The 18,446-nt window shown below is 48.5% G+C and overlaps 1 protein-coding gene and 1 pseudogene across 3 annotated transcripts in view; both read right to left on the reverse strand.

The window, feature by feature from the left end:
* BCL2 (BCL2 apoptosis regulator) overlaps window positions 1-18,446 on the reverse strand; it is a 181,558-nt gene that overhangs the window by 20,598 nt on the left and 142,514 nt on the right. The gene's annotated exons all lie outside the window — the stretch shown is intronic.
* Window positions 16,129-17,711, reverse strand: LOC309814571 (tetraspanin-6-like; annotated as a pseudogene). The gene has a single exon. The product of its transcript is annotated as a tetraspanin-6-like (transcript).

Raw genomic sequence — 18,446 nt, forward strand, 5'->3', positions numbered from 1 at the left:
AGTTCTTCCATATCTATCAACTGGTTTGATCCTCCCAACAAGCCATAGATAAGTCATGACTCTTGTCACCCTCACTTTACAGATGACCAAGAATAGGTAAGTGTTCCAAGGACACATAGTTAACTGATGGCAGAACCAGGACTCGGACCCAGAATCCTGACATAAAGCATCTCGCCCTTCCACTCTCTCACACGGCCCCCCTGAACGAAGTTACGACTCCCAGCTAAACGCGCTTGCAAAGAGCCCAGATGTCACAAGTTGACTACAGCCGTGACTTGCTTATTTATAACAGCTCTGTCTCTACGAAAAGGTAAAAAGTATGAGGAAAAAAGATCAAGCTCATTTATAACATAAATGTTGGCTGACATGAGGGGCCTTTGACTCGTTTCTAAGTTGCTTCTCTAACCCAGCGCGATTTAATTCAGCACCCTCAACCCATATTAAGAGAAATTGGAATCATTCATATATTCAGAGGGAGAGTCCAAATAATACTGCAATAACACAGCCTTCCTTTAAAAGACTTTTCTTGATGGAGTCTCTGATTTTCCTTTCAGGCATGAAAAATAACACTGTTATTATAGCGGCCTGGCCGAGGGTTAGCAGTGAGGAAGGAAGGAGACGGCACACATAATATTGATTTCTAACCCTTTATCTAATTATTGGTTGGAATCAAATTCAGTGTTTAACGCTGTGGCTCTCTACAGTAAGGGTTCTCTTGACATAAGTCTTTTAGATTTGAGGAAATAAGTTTCCTTTGTCCAGATGTGATTTTTCCCCACTTTGCTTGAGTCAGCCTGAAAATGGAAGACATGGAGAGCTGGAAGAAAGATTCCCAAGGGTTCTTTCTCTCCTTTTCAAGAGTGGATTCCACAGAAAGCCCTCTGCTCGCACCTTCTAGCCATAGTGGTGGGTCTAGGAGGGCCCAAAGAAAAACAGAAAAGTCACCTTTCTGTCCATTGCACATTGTGATGATTTTTCTTCTTTTATTGCTATGTATATCTGCTCTTTTTTTTCGTCCTTTATCCCTCTTAATTTGCCATCCTCCCACTTTCTCTTAGCATTTGTCTTTGCTCCCATCTATCTTCTCTCAAGGCATAGTCTCCCTGTGCTGTGAAACTATCATTCCTGAGCCCTTCCTGAACTCCCACAGCCTGGCACAAATTCTAGAACCAGACTCTGCTCAGCCTTCTAGTGAGCTGTTTCAGGCTAATACACCAACAGTCTCCATGTAGGGATAAAGAGGTAGATTTAGATGGGGAGTCCTAAAAACGCTGAAGCTTAGTGAACAACGTTTTGGAGAACTTCTGGCAGTAAACGTTCTAGGAATGTTGGAATCTGGCATAACATTTACTGCTTAGGAAGGAGTTATCCAGACTGCGAGAATGGAGATGAATTCTCCAACCTCCACTGGGCGACTCCTGTCATATTCTTCCAATCTGACAGGCAACACTTCAAAGAGTCCTACGCCATATGTCCACCGAGAAGGCAAACGGGCCTCTTTCATCCTGACTACACCGAGCTCTCATGGTAGCTTCAATAAACTACTTGAGAAGTCATCTGGGTTTCCTCTTCTGTAAAGCAATAAGGGGCATTCCCTGCTTCGCTTTCACCTCTCTCATTGCTCAAAGGGAATTTTCCCCCTTCTTGTGCTTTTTCTATAAATTAGCCTAAGAGACGGGTCAAATTAACCTGTTCAGACTTTCCACCAAAATTCCCTTCCCCACAGTGTCTGTAGTGACCCTAAGCTACTTCCCCCCATGGCTCATCCCCTCCCACCACACCAAGCCACCCCCTGCCAGACTAACCGTCTGTCCTGCATTATTTACTAGGCATCAGCTCTGTGACTAGCACGACCTCAATTCTGGGGTGGCCTCAAGAGACAATCGCCAGTCCTCTCGCTCTAGTTGGAGTCCAGTTTCTGTGGGAAGCCAAGAGGGAGTGACACAAGAAGCAAGGCCCTAGGTGGCAGAGGGGATGGCACAGACACATGGGCCTTGAGCAGGGTTCCCAGAAAGATGGAACAGGGTGCACAGTTCATGCAGGCAAGGTGGCCGGTAGTGAGTGAGGGGCCAGGGTGAGAGTGACCAAGAGAGCACAAGCTGGAGGGGGAGGGGACACGTGTGCATGAGGAACGCCTGGCTGCATGGCTCTCCAAACAAAATCTCATGGAAAAGATCACTGAAATGAACGTCGGAGCCTATTCCATTTCTGTAGGCCCAACCCAATTTCTCATCCTTCCCAGCCATGTGGATACGTGCTCATTTCCTTGGCAGCCTTAGCTAAAGCTCTTAATGTGATTTGAGTGCCTTAGAGATTAGCATGATTATAAATATCAATGTTCACACACAAGCAAGTTGAAACCAAATGCCCCTCAAACACTGGCTCTCTGTGATATGAAGGCTTTCAGTGGTGCCTTGAGCCCTTGGATGAACGAGCTAGAAAACAGAGTAAAATAGGCCCATTGGTGAATTCTCAAGGCCAGGCTCCTACACAGAAAGGAGGAGGCTCAGTAGCTGTTCCCCACGGATGAAATCTACAGCAGCTGGCCGCACAGCTTCGGACAACAATCTGAGAAATACGAATTCAGAACTTCAAGTAGGGGCTTGGGTGGGAGATAGACTGATCAAAACAGATGGTCTTGACTCCACAGCCAACCTGCAAAACATCCCCTTCATGTTCTAACTGCTTTGTAGAGCTTAGGGGAGACTCACGAACGAATAGTTATAAATAGCCATCAAGGACTTTGTTTATCTAACTAAGAGAAAACAGTGTTCAAGATTTTAAAAACATGCATTTGACACCAAAGCGATGTAACGGCCATGGGTGCAGAAACAGCACACCAGGCTGAGCCTGCTGTTTTGATGTGGTCACTATTTGCTAAACAGAGCTGCCACTTGGCAACACTTTGTGTGCCCAAGTCTAGGTATTTGAAAATTTAAAAACATACCTCTTTCAAGAAATTCTAAAATTACAGATTTTGTCATTAATTTGTCAAAACCTTCCCCAAAGTTAGTCCAAAAGCCTGAGATTTTACTGTCAAGTCACATGAAGGCAGAAGGGATTATGATGACCGAATCTCGTTTAATCTCCTAGCATTTGTGTATCAGCTTTTGTCAACCTAACCGAGCAACTTATCTACAAAGCGCCACTCCTAAACGTTCTTACTGTTAAATAATAAAGTGCAGAAAGCATTCCTGGTAGGCAAAAAGATAATAACCACTCACGTGCCTACTGTCAGCACCTGCTTTCTTATTGGAAGATATAATTATGTGGGTTTGGTGAAACTGTAGGATACCCATTGTATCAGGATGGTGGATAGTCAGGTGGTAATGCCTCATCATGTCTTCAATTTTGGTATTTTCTACCTACGTATCTGACCATGGCTCCTTCAGCAGTGGATACAGGAGGCTAGCGTACCCATAGAGCCTCAGCTCAGAAATGGCATCCAATTTGCTCGCATGAAGAGCCACACTGCCTGCCACTCTCTGTCACCTGAAAAACGATTTCACTTGGCCTCTGATTCTGCCACTCCACTTCCGCCCCTCCAGAAGGCAGCTTGATGGAGGGGATGGGGCACAAACATTAGAATAAGACAGAACTGGGCTGGAACCTCAACTCGGCACATTCCCGGCTATGCCAGTGAGTTGGATGAGTTCATTGTTCTCCTTTTTTTCCCTGGAATGCTTAAATCTAAGTCGGCAGGTGACGTCTTCAACGTCTCTGAGCCTCCATGTCTTAGTTCATAAAATACAGAAAATAGTTCTAGAGTTGTCATTAGCATAAATGACATCCGTGAGGCGTGCAGCGCAGGGACTGCGCTGTCATTGATTCCCTTCCACTCCTCTCATCTTTCCATTTAACTGTCAGAGATCTCAATTTCCCCTTCCTTTCTGGGAGGTGAAAGGAAATGCAAATATGAAAATAGCAGTGTGAAACGCTTGAAGCTGGTAAAGTTCTTTTTGCAGGATTTGTAGTTTTTGATTTGAGGATCTTACTTACTTACATCATTCGTCAAGGAAAGTTCTTGAAAAAACAACTCAAACCAGACTCCATACTTTTGAGCTATCAGATGCAAGCCTGGAAGAGTTCTGGAGCCAGCAGAAGCTATTCCTTCACGACCTCGGTGCAGAAGGGCCAGCCTGTCCTCATCAGGAAGGGACTGCCAACCCAAGAGAAAGAACCTCTGACCTTGTACTAAGCCATGAGGTCCCCATCTGGAATATTCTATGAGAGGCGGTTACTTCAAAAAGCCAATGGCAGGTCCAGAGGGAGAGGGACAGCTGACACAGTCAAGGGGAGAAGAACCTTCCATGAGACAATAATATTTAATAATCAGGTACAGCCCTGGAAAGGGGAAGCCTGAATGCAGATGCTGGAGATATTCATGAACGCTTAATGGTGCACAGTAAGGATGAAAATCACTTATTCATCACATACCTGAACCTTCCAACTCTGGGCTGTGGGAGTTTAGGGACAGAGTTTAGTTTATGGACAAAGATAATGCAATGCTATTCCACACACATTTATGGAAATGGCTGCATACCTCCCCAAGGAGTAGAGACCTCACACCCTTCCTGACTTCAGCTACAACCTTGCTAAGGGGCTTTTAGGTGGTTGCTTCCCAAATCTCTTAAGGAGCCTTCAACCCTAATTTAGAATCAAATATATCCACATGTAACTCAGGTACTTCAAACTCAACACACCCCAAAGGGAGCTCATTCAGCTTTCCCCAAGTCTGTCTCTAGAAGCCCGGTCAGCTCCCCTGATAGCCTACCACCCAGCTGCCCACTGGGACGTGAGCCTCGGCTTCTCCCTCTTCCCTCCCCACCCACATGCCACCACTGCCACCTCCGCCGTGTGGATGGCTCCTCTTTCTAGCCCCACTGCCGCCAGATCCCTCAGCCCCTCTGCATCGCTCCTGATCTCCCCGCCTCCCCGTGTCCCCTCCAGCCTGCCCTTGGCACTGCTTCCGGGGGCTTCCTCTTAAACAACAGAGCACTTGCGACCTTCCCTCTCCCGAGCGCTTTCCCATTGGCCACAGGGTGAACGGGCTCTGACCTATGCCTCCAGACCCACCCCTCCCCATGCCCACCTCCTGCCTTCAACTCCCTGTGCTACTGGCAGCATCAGCCTGAAACCTCGTACCTCCGGCTGACCCCGGCTCACACCACATCCTGGTGTCTCTCAAGACTCTGCCGAAACACCCCCTCTTCTGTGAAGCCTTTCTTGACCAAGCCCCAGCACCTCCCCAGCACACCCACTTCTCATCCTGCCCATCTCTGCCCGCTCTTGAGCTCTCCACTACGCGTCCTCTCCTCGACGGCAGGGCCTGCGTCATCTCCATCTTTGTCCTCCAGGTTCTAACGGTGCCTGGCACCGCGGGTAAAAGCGGAGTAAGCATTTGTGGGATGAATACGTAAATAAATTGAAATCAAGATGATTTCAACAACACAATCCCAAAGGATGGTGCCGTGCTCAAGGAAGACGGACTCATGACACATTGTAAGAGCCTCAGGGCCGTTTGGAGTCGAAACAGCAGCGTAGTGTGTGGTAGAGTCTAGAGTCTTGAGACGGATTTCCGAGTCTGCTACGTCATAGCTTTAAGACCTTGGCTGAGATGGCTAATCCCTTTGAGCCTCCGTTTATTCATCTATAAAAAATGAGGGGATGGCAGCATCGGCTGCAAGGGCTGGGGTGAGAATGCCGTGAGATAACATTCGCCAAGGGTCCCTCGGAGGGGACGCCATGGGCAGGAGGCAGCCGTCAGCGCCCGCTCCGCGCGTCAACACAACTGAGCGCAGACCCTGAGGTCTGTGGGGAAACAGCGGGGGTTAGAGCATAGCTCCTGCCTCAAGGGGCGGATGCGCACCTTGAAGAGGCACAATATCCTCGCTGGAAAGGCTGAGAAACCATCCTGCGAGTCGATACTATCAGATGTGTCACGAAGCCCACAACAGCCCCGAGCCAGGTTGGCCTGGGCTGCGCGATGCACGGAGTGGGGAGGGACGTCTGGGGGCGGGGGGTGCTGAGGGTGAAGAGAGGCGCCTGTGGAAGAGGAGGGTCTCAGAGACCCAAGCTGCTGGGATGGAAGCCTCAGGGCGCCCTGGAGGCCAGGGGAGGGGCTGGCTCGGAGACTGGGGTTGTGGCTGGTGGGCTCTGTCTGCTGCTGTCTGCTGCCCCCTGTTGGTGTGGAGAGGGAAGGGCAAGCCGGTGAGAGGGGCGGGAAGAAACGGGGGCAGGCCGTGGGGGTGGGGAAGAGAGCAGGGCCTGTCAGGGTCCGCTGCGGCCCCCTCCTCCTTTCCGTCCCCGGAGTGCCTGTCACAGCCTCTCATCTTCTGCCCTCCCTCCCCCCGCCCCATTTTCTCTTTGCAGGTCGGAGGTTCGTCACCTGGGTCTCCCAGGACCCTGGTGTGGACCACTGGTGTGACCGAGGAAGGTGCATTTAGCATTCTTGGGCCTCCTGGTCTCACTGCTCGTCTTGCCTGAGGGTATTCCCCAAGTAAGACCAGAAGCCCTTTTGGCCCTGAATGCCCCAGTTAATATTCATGAAGTTGGTTCAGGAGAAAAAACAGAAAAAAGGCTGAGGGGGCTGAAGACGGAGGCGGGGGGCACACAAAGAGGTGAAGGAAGCAAGAGCTAACACCAGGCCCCGCCGGCAGCACAGAGGGATTGTCCCTTGTGGGGAAAATTGCAAATGACTTTTCCCATTCACCTCAGCCCAGTGTTTTCAATTTATCGAATATGACTGGGCTTCGGGACTTAGACCATCCCACATATGTCTTTGTTGGGAGAGGGCATCGTGGGATGCTCAGCAGAGCCCCTGGCCTCCACCCACTAGATTCCAGTGGAAACCCCTGCCTAGTTGGGACAACAGAAACATCTCCAGACCTTGCCACTGTGCCCTGGCTCACGAAGCCCTGCCTTAGAGCACTGGGAGGTGGTACCCAGATGCCCAGAGCTGTGCTTCCCCCTGCATCTCGCCCTGACCTGAGTGCTGCAAGGATGCTACACGTCCACCTACCTGTCAGAAACAGAAACAAGGCCAGGGAATCCCTTTCCAGGTCCTGATTTGGGGGGCCCCTCTCCTGTTCTGCTCAGGACCTGCAAATCAGTGGACTCCATAACCCTAAGGGGCTCTGCACCCAGCGTGCTGGTCTCCCGATTTCTTGGGTGACCAGAGATGCGGGTCAAAGCGTTTGCCCAGAGGCAGCTCCCTCTGGGCTGGAGGAATAAACCAGTGGAGACTCTGCCCTCCATCTTCTCCTCCATTTTCTCTCCTCTGAGCTGGCTGCTCTGTGAGAAAAAGACACAGCAGCGACTCATGTGAGCCCAAGCCCGGGGCCATCCTCCAGCACATGTAGACAGCGAGTCTGGGGGCTAAATAAGAAAGCCTTCACACAAATAAACAATTACGTTAATTGTGGGTCAGACAGTTTTTTTTCCTGAGGAACTAAGTACTCAATTGGGAGTTGGCATCCTCTATCTGGAAAAAACAGAATGCAAGATGATGAAGGAAAAGGGGTCAAGCCCCTTTATTTTGTAAGTAAGGAAACTGAGTCCCAGAGAAGCGAAATGTCAGCCAGCATGGAAGCCAGGACCAGACACCTCATGACGTGGAGAGTGGCCCCGGGGAAGGGAGGTCCTCAGAGTGTGTGTCACCAGTACATCTGTATCTCGAGAGATGGATTGTCTCATGGAAACCCTGCACCTGGGGTTGGTCTGTAAAATAATGCAAGTAACAAGTGAACAGAGTCCCCCAGAGGGGCACCTATGCCTGGCTTTGTGACCCTGTTTTCAGTGAAAATTAGTATTAGCTGCTTTTGGCTTTAACCTTGAACTCCAGCTGGCTTTATCTTCTCTCACTTATTATAATTGTAAGGCCATACATGGTGTAAAGGTCACACCTGGGCTTATACGTCATATGTCATCAAAATACCGTGAAGAGAATGCTATGTGGTCTCTATCAGAAGATCGAAAAAAAAAGAAGAGCAAGAGCTTCCCTGGTGGCGCAGTGGTTGAGAATCTGCCTGCTAATGCAGGGGACACGGGTTCGAGCCCTGGTCTGGGAAGATCCCACATGCTGCGGAGCAACTGGGCCCGTGAGCCACAACTACTGAGCCCGCGCACCTAGAGCCCGTGCTCCGCAACAAGAGAGGCCGCGATAGTGAGAGGCCCGCGCACTGCGATGAAGAGTGGCCCCCGCTTGCCACAACCAGAGAAAGCCCTCGCACAGAAACGAAGACCCAACACAGCAAAAATAAAATAAATTAATAAACTCCTACCCCCAACATCTTTAAAAAAAATAAAGAAGAAGAGCAAGAGGCAGGTCCGGCTTCTGACTCAGGGCAGCTCGGCCCTCCTCGAATACCGAGACGCACCGGGGCCCACCGTGGCCATCGGAGGTTGTCCAGGCCAAACGCACTGTTTATTGACAGAGAGACAAAGAGGCACCTGCCCGGTTTCAGGGTGACCGGGGAGTTTCCAATCTGGATATGAGAAAACTTTTACACTCTACCAAACATTCTTTTTTCTTTTTTTCAAAAGCCAAAATTAGAAAGAAAACAAACATATTCGGGGCTCAACGTAGCAGGAAAAAGAAACTCAGAAGTCAAGACATTTCATAAGAAAAGCTCCGACTGGGTCTAAACTCACCTGGCCTAGAGTCTAGGGTTCCTGTGATTGGGGTGGGAACAGGCTGTGGCCCCCGGAGGCCTGGGAAGCTAGTTGTCCCCAGACAAGTGCCCAGGTAGGAGGTGCCCCCTGGTTCCCACGCTGCAGGAGTGGATGGGAAGGATGCTGGGGGAGTGAGAAAGGCAGACGGTTCCTGGAGGCGTATTTTTCTTGTCTAGCCTAGCGGTGCCTTGAGGTGCGATTAATAAGTAACTGCCAAGAGCAACTCAACAGCGAAGGCACCGAGCCACTGCCCCCCTCTGCCAACGCAGAGATAACCCAATACTGTTTACCTGGCCGCCCAGTGACCCGGCCCTAGCAGGCATCTCGCTAATTAGCATAGTCCCTCTAGCCCGGCCTTGGGACTGGCTGTCACAGGCTCTCCCACATTCCAGGCCTCAGTCTGTGCCGGGCCCTCCGAGCCCCCAGGCAGCCTGCCAGCTGGTCCCCAAAGCTGCGGTGAGATCTGCCTTCCTCTGGGGGCCCTTCCACCTGCGGGCACATCGGACATAACCCTGTCCCAGCCCCAGGATCCAAGACCTACTACATCCGTCTTCAAGAAGGCATCCTCTGAAGCAGTGTGGGAAAAAAGCTTTTTTGCTTGAGAATCACCTTGTATTGTACTGACTTGAGAACAGGTCAGTCAGCTTCCATTCAGCCAGGGTGTAACTGGAACTGAAGGGTATCCATTAACACACAAAATGCCAGGAGTATTTTATACCATTCAGGCATTGGTGAGTCATTAGTGCACGTTCATCAATTTATAAAAGAGACTGGAGAAATTAATTATTTAAAATTATGTGACTATCGATTTATACTCACGTTATCTACTTAAAAAAAACCAGTATCTCAGTCGGGCTCCTTTTCTCCCAAGCAGTGAAAATCACGTTATTCTCTCGACCGCCTTCTCCAGCCTCTGCTCCAAAGAGAGCTGGGATCAGGCTTCTTAAGCAAACCAGAGGTAGGGCCGAGCAAGTGATTTTCACCAAAATTGCAAAAACACAACTGAAAGAGAACTATTCTTAAGAAAGACTCATGTACCATAAAAGGGGAATTTCCAGAAGCCTCTGATATTAGCAATTTGCTCGTCCATTCCCTTCCTCTCTAGTTTCAAGATGAGATGATGACAGAAAGACTGACTTGTCAGAAAAAAAAAAAAAAACACATGAAACTCCGTATACAAACGTGTAAACGGTCACAGTTTACACTTGCGGGAATTTCCACACCTGTTCTTCTGAGCGGCCATGAACAGGAGGAAAGAGGGAGAGAAAGGAAAGGTCTGCCCCCATTCACCCTCATTCAGACAGAATCATGAACCCTGTTTTCTTACTTTAAAATAAATAGCACTATGTACTGAGCACATGTTTTATTTTTCTTATGGGGCAAAAGTAGTTTTTCCAAAGTAAAAGTTCTGAAATGGATTTTTTTTTTAGAAACAGACATAGCTGGGAATTTTCTGAAAACTAGTGCAAGTAGGGATGTTTCTCCTTTCACTTTCCATTTTTACATATGCATTTAAGGCCAACATGCACTGGCTAATTTCAGTAGAATGTTCCAGAGCAAGGGGAAGCATGGCATCTCAGGGGATGGGTGGGCATTTATTGGGCATTCACTTTTTATAGGGCCTGGGATATCTGGGAGTATGGGGGACTCATATTCAGGAAATAGAAAAAAAATCCAATTAAACAGGGAAATAAGCCAAACAAAAATGGACATCAAGATAAAACACCACATATGAAAACACAGACGCAGGCACAGAACCAGCTGTAGTTTCTACAAGCTGGGCTGAATCTGCTCACCTTGCAAAGATTTCCCGGACGGCGGTAGGGAGGGTGGGGGGACTGCCCACGAATATTTCTTCGTTTCTACCGGCTGACTCTTAACGTTTCTAAATCCCTTGAATGGAGTCACTCTTAGTTTTTTCCCAAGCTCAAGCCACTTTATTATTTTAAAAATGTTCACGGGGGTTTAACTTACAGACAGCAAAATGAACACTCTGTGTGTGTGTACAGTGTGATGAATTTTGACAAAAGCAAATACCCCTGGAACCCACTCCCCTCTCAAGATATGGAGCCTTTTCTGTCCTTCCAGAAGGATCCCTCGAAGCCACTTTGTTTTAAAATTATTTGCATCTGAATGTTTTAGCGTGGAGACTATCAGAGCCAAATGTGTGGGAAGCAAGCCTCACCATCCATCATCTACTGCAAACACAGGTTGTGAAGGTTCCGAAGATGCGCTTGAGCCTGCACAGACACGTCTGCAGGGATGGGAGCTTGTAGTAAATGCCAAGGGGCTTTTCAGGGACAAGCACGTGGGCCCCTCTCAGCAGCCCAGCTGGCAACTTGACCGTGCAACTAAGACCCAGTGGGTTTCTTTTCTGGTTGTGTTCTTCAGGCATCAGGGTTTACATGTTTAGAAAGAGGGAAGTTGAGGCGGGATAGTCAAATCGACCATATTCTCAAAGGAGCACAGGCTCTCTGATGAGGAGGGTTCAACCCAGCTCAGAGCACTCCCTTCCAGAAGTCTATTGCGACATCGAAAGAGGAGTCCACATGACCAGGCCAATTAGAAATTGTCTTCACATTTCCTGTTTCCCAAATTTCCAAGGAGACCTGCAGGGAATGTCTGGCCCAGAGGCACACATTCAGGGTGAGGAGGGACAGTGGCTCCACTTTGCTATGATGTCGCCCTCCTGGCAAGGCGGGGGCGGGGCTGGAGGGGAGAAACGAGGCCAAATGCGCGTCCTTTGGGTCCAGGGAACCAAACTCCTGGCAGAGGCGCCAGGAGCGGAAGACCGGATGGGGCAGGCGCCTGCACCTCTAGACTTCTGTTTTCTCAGGAAAGGTAGAGCTACTTCAGACGTCTGAACTGCACATCTTCAAAGCTAAAACAGAATGAAAAAAGTCCCGAAACATTATGTAGGAAGCAGTTTCTTTCTTTCTTTTTTTTTTTTTTTCTGTTCATCACTTTTCCAAGATGGTGCCGCGAGGTAATCCTTTCTTAAATCTTCCAGCAATCAAAACAATGTGGTCACAGAAGTTTACAACTTTAAAACCTTTCAAAGGTCACCTCCCTGCCACACACCCTCTCACATTAAGAGCATAACGGATATTTTGAGTCACACATATTGTTCTTTGTTCAATTTGCATTGGGTGAAATCCCTCCTTTGGACCAATTTAGTAAGCCGTGCCTTGGCCTCCCTTGGTGATGGTTCTCTTGTCTTCTCTATTTTCGTGTGTCAAAAAAGTTTAGACTCCCAACGGGTAAAATGGAGGTGTAGCCTTTGTCATTTACGCTTTCTTTTTGCTCAGATGGTTTTTCCATCGTGCTGGGGTTGGAATTCCTTCTCCTTCACGAGGAACTAAGCCCTTCAAGGCTCAGCTGAAGTTCAAGTGCTCCATGATGCTCTTGGACCTCCTCTCCTTGGCCCTTCCCTACCTGACCTTTCACTGAACTGACCTACTTCTCCATATTTCAGGCTCGGATGGCTTGGTCTCCACCACTAGACTGGGCTACTGAAGGCCTTAATCGAGAGTTCTCGAGCCAATTACAAAGTGAGATGGTGAGAGAAAGAGTGTCTAAATGGGAAATTGATCCCAAGCACCCACTGCTCCAATGCGGGGGTTCCCACTGATGAATTGTCTCACCTCCAAATACAACACGCGGCAAAGAGCCCTCAGGCCCGGGACCCACTCTTCCCACCAGATGCACTGTGCACGCCAGCTGTCACAGGAGGCCTGAGTGCTTTATGAGGCTGCCTGCTCACTCCCCCGGCTTCGTGTGTAAGCCAACGGTGCTTGGCTTTTAGAAACATATTTCTTTCTCTATGAGTAATTTAAAAGTGACTCATGTTCAGCTTCACCAGCCGGTCCATGTGACCCGCAGTGCTGGTTGAGTGTATCTATAGATGTGTAAACCAAAGCAGTTCTTAGAACACAGATTTCCCCCCTCCCACGTGCTGTTTATTTCCCTCCACTTCACAGGGGCTGAGCGATGATGCACACGAGCTGCCGGGGACCGCCTGCCCCTTACTCAAGCCTGTAATGGGCCCATGAGGAGGAACCAAAGCACAGCGTCCAACAAGAGAAAATAAAAGACCAGAGGAGGAAAGAGACAGGCAAACGGAGCTAATACGTTTCTTTCGTATGAGCCGATGATCAAGGAGCTCTGAGAAAAACTCATAAAAATCTAATACAATGGGGATTCATCTAAACAAAAACTACTGTGTCTCTTTCTGTTCCAGTGGAGGTTGGATGTAAAGAAGTAGAACTCGCACCCTCACCGCCTCCAAGCAGCCCACCACTTCATTTCCTAAAACAGAAAAACATTCCTGGGATGTGTTGTGGTTGGACTGGATAGCTCACATATATTAAAATGTTTTCATTTCCCCAGCTTGTCTTCACTCCTCTGCCGCTGGAGAACGCGCAGGGCCCAGCTTGGGGACGCTGCTGCTGCAGGAAGGACGTCGGGTGACACAGCTGCCAAGCGCACCAGATAGTGGTTCCTACCTCCTTCTCACTTCCTTTTTTCTATTAAACCAAATCTAAAAACTCATTTGCCTGCTTTGTGAAGACCACCACAGTCTGGCCTCTCTCACTTTATTTTCCGGCGCTGTCTATGTTAACTGTGCAACGTATCCGCAGCTACAGCCTGGGAGTGTCTTCACTGCTTCTCCAATGAGCTGAATCGGTCCCACCCCAGAGCCTCACCCACTCCCTCCGACCTCCCAACACCCTTCATCATCACCCTCCATCTCTCCCGCCCCATGGCACCTTGTTACCTCCATCACCCGAGTCTTCACCCAGTCCTCAAGCTCAGCTCATCCCACCTGAAAACCTTCCACGGAGCCTGGCTGGACCATTCCAGCTGTCTTAGCATCTACGTCTCCTGAACTCCTCCCATATTTCATTTTGTCTGCTCTCCAGTTTTATTTTGCTACTTGATATACGACAGTCATGCTTCTCCAGTTGGATTGGACTGCAAACTCTTTGGGGAGGGGAATCACGTATCTTATTCCCATTTATCCCCACAGCACCGAGCCCCACAGCAATGGGCAACGTGAACTTCCCAGTTAGAAGAACTATTTTGTTTTTGCCAAAAAGGTGTTGTATGCAAGGTCTTACCAAACTTTTAGTTCTCTGTTCAGTGTGACTGCATGCCAGCTGAAAGAGAAGCTTTACTATTCATCCTAGTTGGAGGCTATGTGGAGAGGAATAAATATTTTGTTGAATTTTCAACAAAATGACAAACATGCGCAGTAACAGGCATTTACCGAGCACTGCGTTCAAGCGTGGGTTTAAGCATTTGACAACATCAATTCGTCTGAACCTCACACTGTATGCAGTAGGTACTGTTATTAACCCCACTTCTCACAGGAGGAGACTGAGGCAGAATAGGCAACTTGTCCAAAGCCACATGGTTAGAAAGTGCTGGATTCAAGCTCAGCTCCTGTGGCTCCAGGCTGTGCCCTTAGGTGCTATGCTGTACTCCTATTAACAGGTGCGTTTTAGGTATCCAGCTTCCACAGGGCCATCCTGTCCCAGTCAGGTATACTAAAAACTGTCATCACTCAAGTCCAACGTAAACAGAGCTGATGACTAAATGTCACCTTGCACGGAAACTTCAAAAAGAAGTGTGGCTATGTGGGAGCTAAATAAACAGCATCTTTAAAGTGAAGGGTATAAAATCTGCCAGTCCATCCCGGGGGCCCCGCAGAATAGCACTGGCCATGCTCAGCAGAAATTCCAGGTTCAAACCTCTGGGCAACCTTGAGGTAGAATCCCTTTCAGACCAATGTTACTATACACCCAACAGCATCTTCCCTAATCCTTAATTTCTCAACATAAAGAAACTTAATACAATCCAAATCATAGCTGCAGTTAGATCTGTTTACTATATTTTAAATATGATCTTGCAGACCCACATACGGCATTCTTGAAAACATCAGATTAGGTACAAGAAGAAAAACCTCATCCTGGTGGTCAAATCATAGCAGGAAATGATGCCACCAGCAATTATTCATATATTAGCAGTTGCTTAAGTACCATAAGGCTTTTAGGGGAAAAGATTGTGAGCCAGTGGTTGGAAATGAAGCCCCATTATTAATGCAGTCAAGCTATTCAGCTGGATTCAATAAAATAAAAAGCCCTGCCCAGACCAGTGTCTGTAGCAGAAGATGCTAAGAGCTATTTTTTAAAAATCTGGTTTTATTGAATCCAGGCTTTATACACAGCATTCCTTCTTCCCGAATGGCTGAAGAATCATCCCATGCATTTTAAGCCATTTGAGAGGAAATGGACTTAAGCTGTGTCAGGAAAGCAGAGTTAGATTTAAGGAGAGAACTTCATAATATTCAAGGTGATAGAAACCTTGGTAGCCGCTGGATATGCTGTCAAAACAGGATGTGAAATCCTCTTTTATCAACTCAGTTCAGGTTAAAAACCATTCCTGGGTGCTTCCCTGGTGGCGCAGTGGTTGAGAGTCCACCTGCTGATGCCTGGGACACGGGTTCGTGCCCCGGTCCGGGAGGATCCCACATGCCGCGGAGCGGCTGGGCCCGAGAGCCATGGCCGCTGAGCCTGCGCGTCCGGAGCCTGTGCTCCGCAACGGGAGAGGCCACAGCGGTGAGAGGCCCACATACCGCAAAACAAACAAACAAAAAACATTCCTGGGAGCCTACTATGTGCCAGGCCCCTTGTAGGCCCTGCAAGGCCCTGAGCATCCCAAGATGAACAAACTCTAAGCCCTGCTCATGAGGAAGTTACAACCCAGGGGAGAAGACAGGAGTTCAGGGATGACCAGCACTGGGAGACGTCGTCTCGTTGGGATGAATGTATTTGGTATAACTCCGTCTGTCCCTCTCCCTGGACTTGCCGCTGTCACGTTTTATGTCTCTGGCTCTATATTCATTGTTTTGGGACAGTTTTGTCCCCATCTTCCAGGCCCCAAGCCTCAGACCTCCCGGGTCTGGGTAGCCCACAGGGCACCATCTGTCTTTATCCCGCCAACCACAGCCTCGGCCAGCTGCTACCCCTGCCTCTACTGCCCTGCTCAGTGGCCCTGTTCACACTGGTCAGTAATGCTGGGAGACCTTTCTGATCCCAGATCTCTCTCATCCTTGTGGGCTGTACACCTGAAAAGAAACCACGGGAATAATTTACTCCTTGGGTGAAGGCATCAGGCCCAGGTGTTTCACATTCACCTGCTCGACAAACATTTACTGAATGCCAAGAGCCAGGTACCGATGGGGAGAAAAGAAAGATTGGGTAAGACTCTGTCCTCGAGGACCTTTGGATCTAATAAAGGAGTAAAAAAGACATCAGCCCAGGGGAAAGTGCAAATAACAAACTATAAGACAAGGTTAAAAAATAGAGATGACTGCCAGGGAAGGTCTAATTGGACCAGTTATCGTCAAAAACCAATGCCCCAAATGAGCAGAGTTCTTGTACCAGATCTCCTGCCAAGCTATGCTCTCTACCTTAGAGCAAGCCCGTTGCCTTTTTGTTAAGCCATGGGGCTTGATCCCGTATCAGTTATGGTGAGGGTTGCAGGCCCACAAGACACAAAGCCTGGCCCCCGGGTGTGAGAAAGCTGCTGGCTGCCCTCCCCAGAAGGGACCATGGGGGTGACAGCCTCTCAGGGCTTTACAGACTGCCCAGTATGATGCCCCAGACAGACAGTCACTGGGACAGAGGGACCTAAGGGGGTGCTAAGGAGAGGAGAGACGGCTCCAAGGGAAGGAGAAGGATACTCTGCAGAGCAGGAGAAACTTGGCCAACCAAACCTTGGATTGAGCCTTGAACGATGAGAGGGTTTGGATTTGGGGAAAAGGAAGGAGAGTCACCCAGATTAGCTGCTAGGAGACCTGGGTGGGGAGGGATCATACATGCGTATCCTTGACTGGCTCGGCGACATGATCTCGGGCATATAGGGTCACAGTGATGTCCCCACCATCACACTGTCACTTCCCATTCTCCTAGACACCCCACCCCCTAAGTCATGCCACACCACCGGCCCTGATTCTTCCTCAGTTCCCTTTATGTTCCAGTGGTACTGATGATGTCCCTCGCCAGGTCACAGGACTTCCCAGCAAACCTGAACTTCCAGCTGATCTTTGCTTCATTTCCCTCGACTTCCCACGATGGCATTGGAGCTGGTCCTTTCACTCCCATGCTTTTTTTTTTTTTTTTTTTTTTTTGCTTCATTTACAATTTACTAAGCTCTTCCAGTGTTTCAGAGTGACATGGGGATTTCAACTAACATGAATGGGACAAAAGGTGGACTTCGAACATATCAAGCAAACGTCTTGATCGAATCAGACTACTGGTATAGTTTTTCAATCTATCTGTAAGAAATGTCGGTCTTCCATCCAGGCGATCTTGTACTTCACAGGGTTGGGGGTGGGGATGTTACTATCCTTAAAGTTGGAGAGGAATAGGCCCGTATTATGCTGGTTACGCTATCTCATACTGGTTATTTGTTATGGCGCGAGAGAGGCAGTGGGCTAGAAAGATTCCAATCAGCTGGAAGCAAGCGACTCCAGAAGAAATTCCCGCAACAACTCCCATTTCTGACTCTATAACGGTCGTCACCTTTATAAAACAACCTTCATTGTTTACTTTATCTGCATCTCTCTGAGGAGAACAACCTTCAAGTTTACAGCAGCTCTTGGGAAATCCTTTTTCTGAGTAATAATTAGTATCCTTCCAATCTCTATAGTCGGTGACACCACAACGATGCAACGTATTTTGGATCTTGTCTACTGCATCGCTTCTATAATCTCCCGTAGCGTTATATTGCTTTAAAGCTTTCTCATAATTATTCTTAAAGCTGTTCTTAATCTCATGTCCGAAAACAAATCCTACGACGGCAGCAACCAGTTCAACCAAAAAATGAGAGTCAGAAACATTGCATACAGTTTTAGCATCCATGCAGATGCTCGGCAGGTAGCAAAACAGCCGAAGGTGCCCAAAAGAATAATGACAGTGCCAGTGCCAATGAGCACGAAGGGGACATTGGTGGCCTTTTCATTTAAAAGGGAGAAATAACTCTCTAGGCTCACCTTGCCCCAAATGCCAACAGCAAGAAGGATAACACCAGTGATCCAGGAGATGAATGTGTCGATCAAGAGGACGCTCTTGAAACAAGTGATGACCGGTTTGGTCTGCAGCCTCCGAGACGGGGACACCACGACTAGCCCGAGACCCTGCCCCGCCGTGCCAGGCGATCGGAACAGAGTGAGTGAGGCGCGGAGCCCCCGGGTCTCCCCGGAAAGTGCCAAAAAGTTACTCTCTCCCATGCCTTTTGTCAGCCATCGTGTGTCAAAGGCAGAGTGTCAGAGAAAACAGAGCATACTCAACAACAGAAAACGCAGACAAAACTCAGTGGCTGAAGACCTTTGTAGAAGGTACTCTCACAGTCACTGGCCGAGAGGATACCTTACCCTTTGTCACACCAGCTCTCACTGGCTGAGACCATACAACAGAACTGTGGAAAACGTATACATATATAAACAATGAGCTCTAATGAAATACATTTGGGAGGAAATTATTGCAGAGAGAAACATTATCATAAGGAATTGGTATTCCTTAGAAAGGTGTTAAATGGGGTTAAATTAACAAACCCTTCCAACACCGGGCAGATTATGTATATAATCGTATTGACTTTGAGTGTGATAGCTAAGCGCTAACTGAGGGGAAGGAGGCCATCAGGTTAAGTTCGGGTAGGAAAACGTTGATATTATAGCGTTAGGAATGACGCACTCCTTAAAGAAGTTT

Source organism: Mesoplodon mirus, assembly GCF_964341445.2.
Source record: "Mesoplodon mirus genome assembly, chromosome: 13".
In the NCBI taxonomy this organism is placed as follows: Eukaryota; Metazoa; Chordata; class Mammalia; order Artiodactyla; family Ziphiidae; genus Mesoplodon; species Mesoplodon mirus.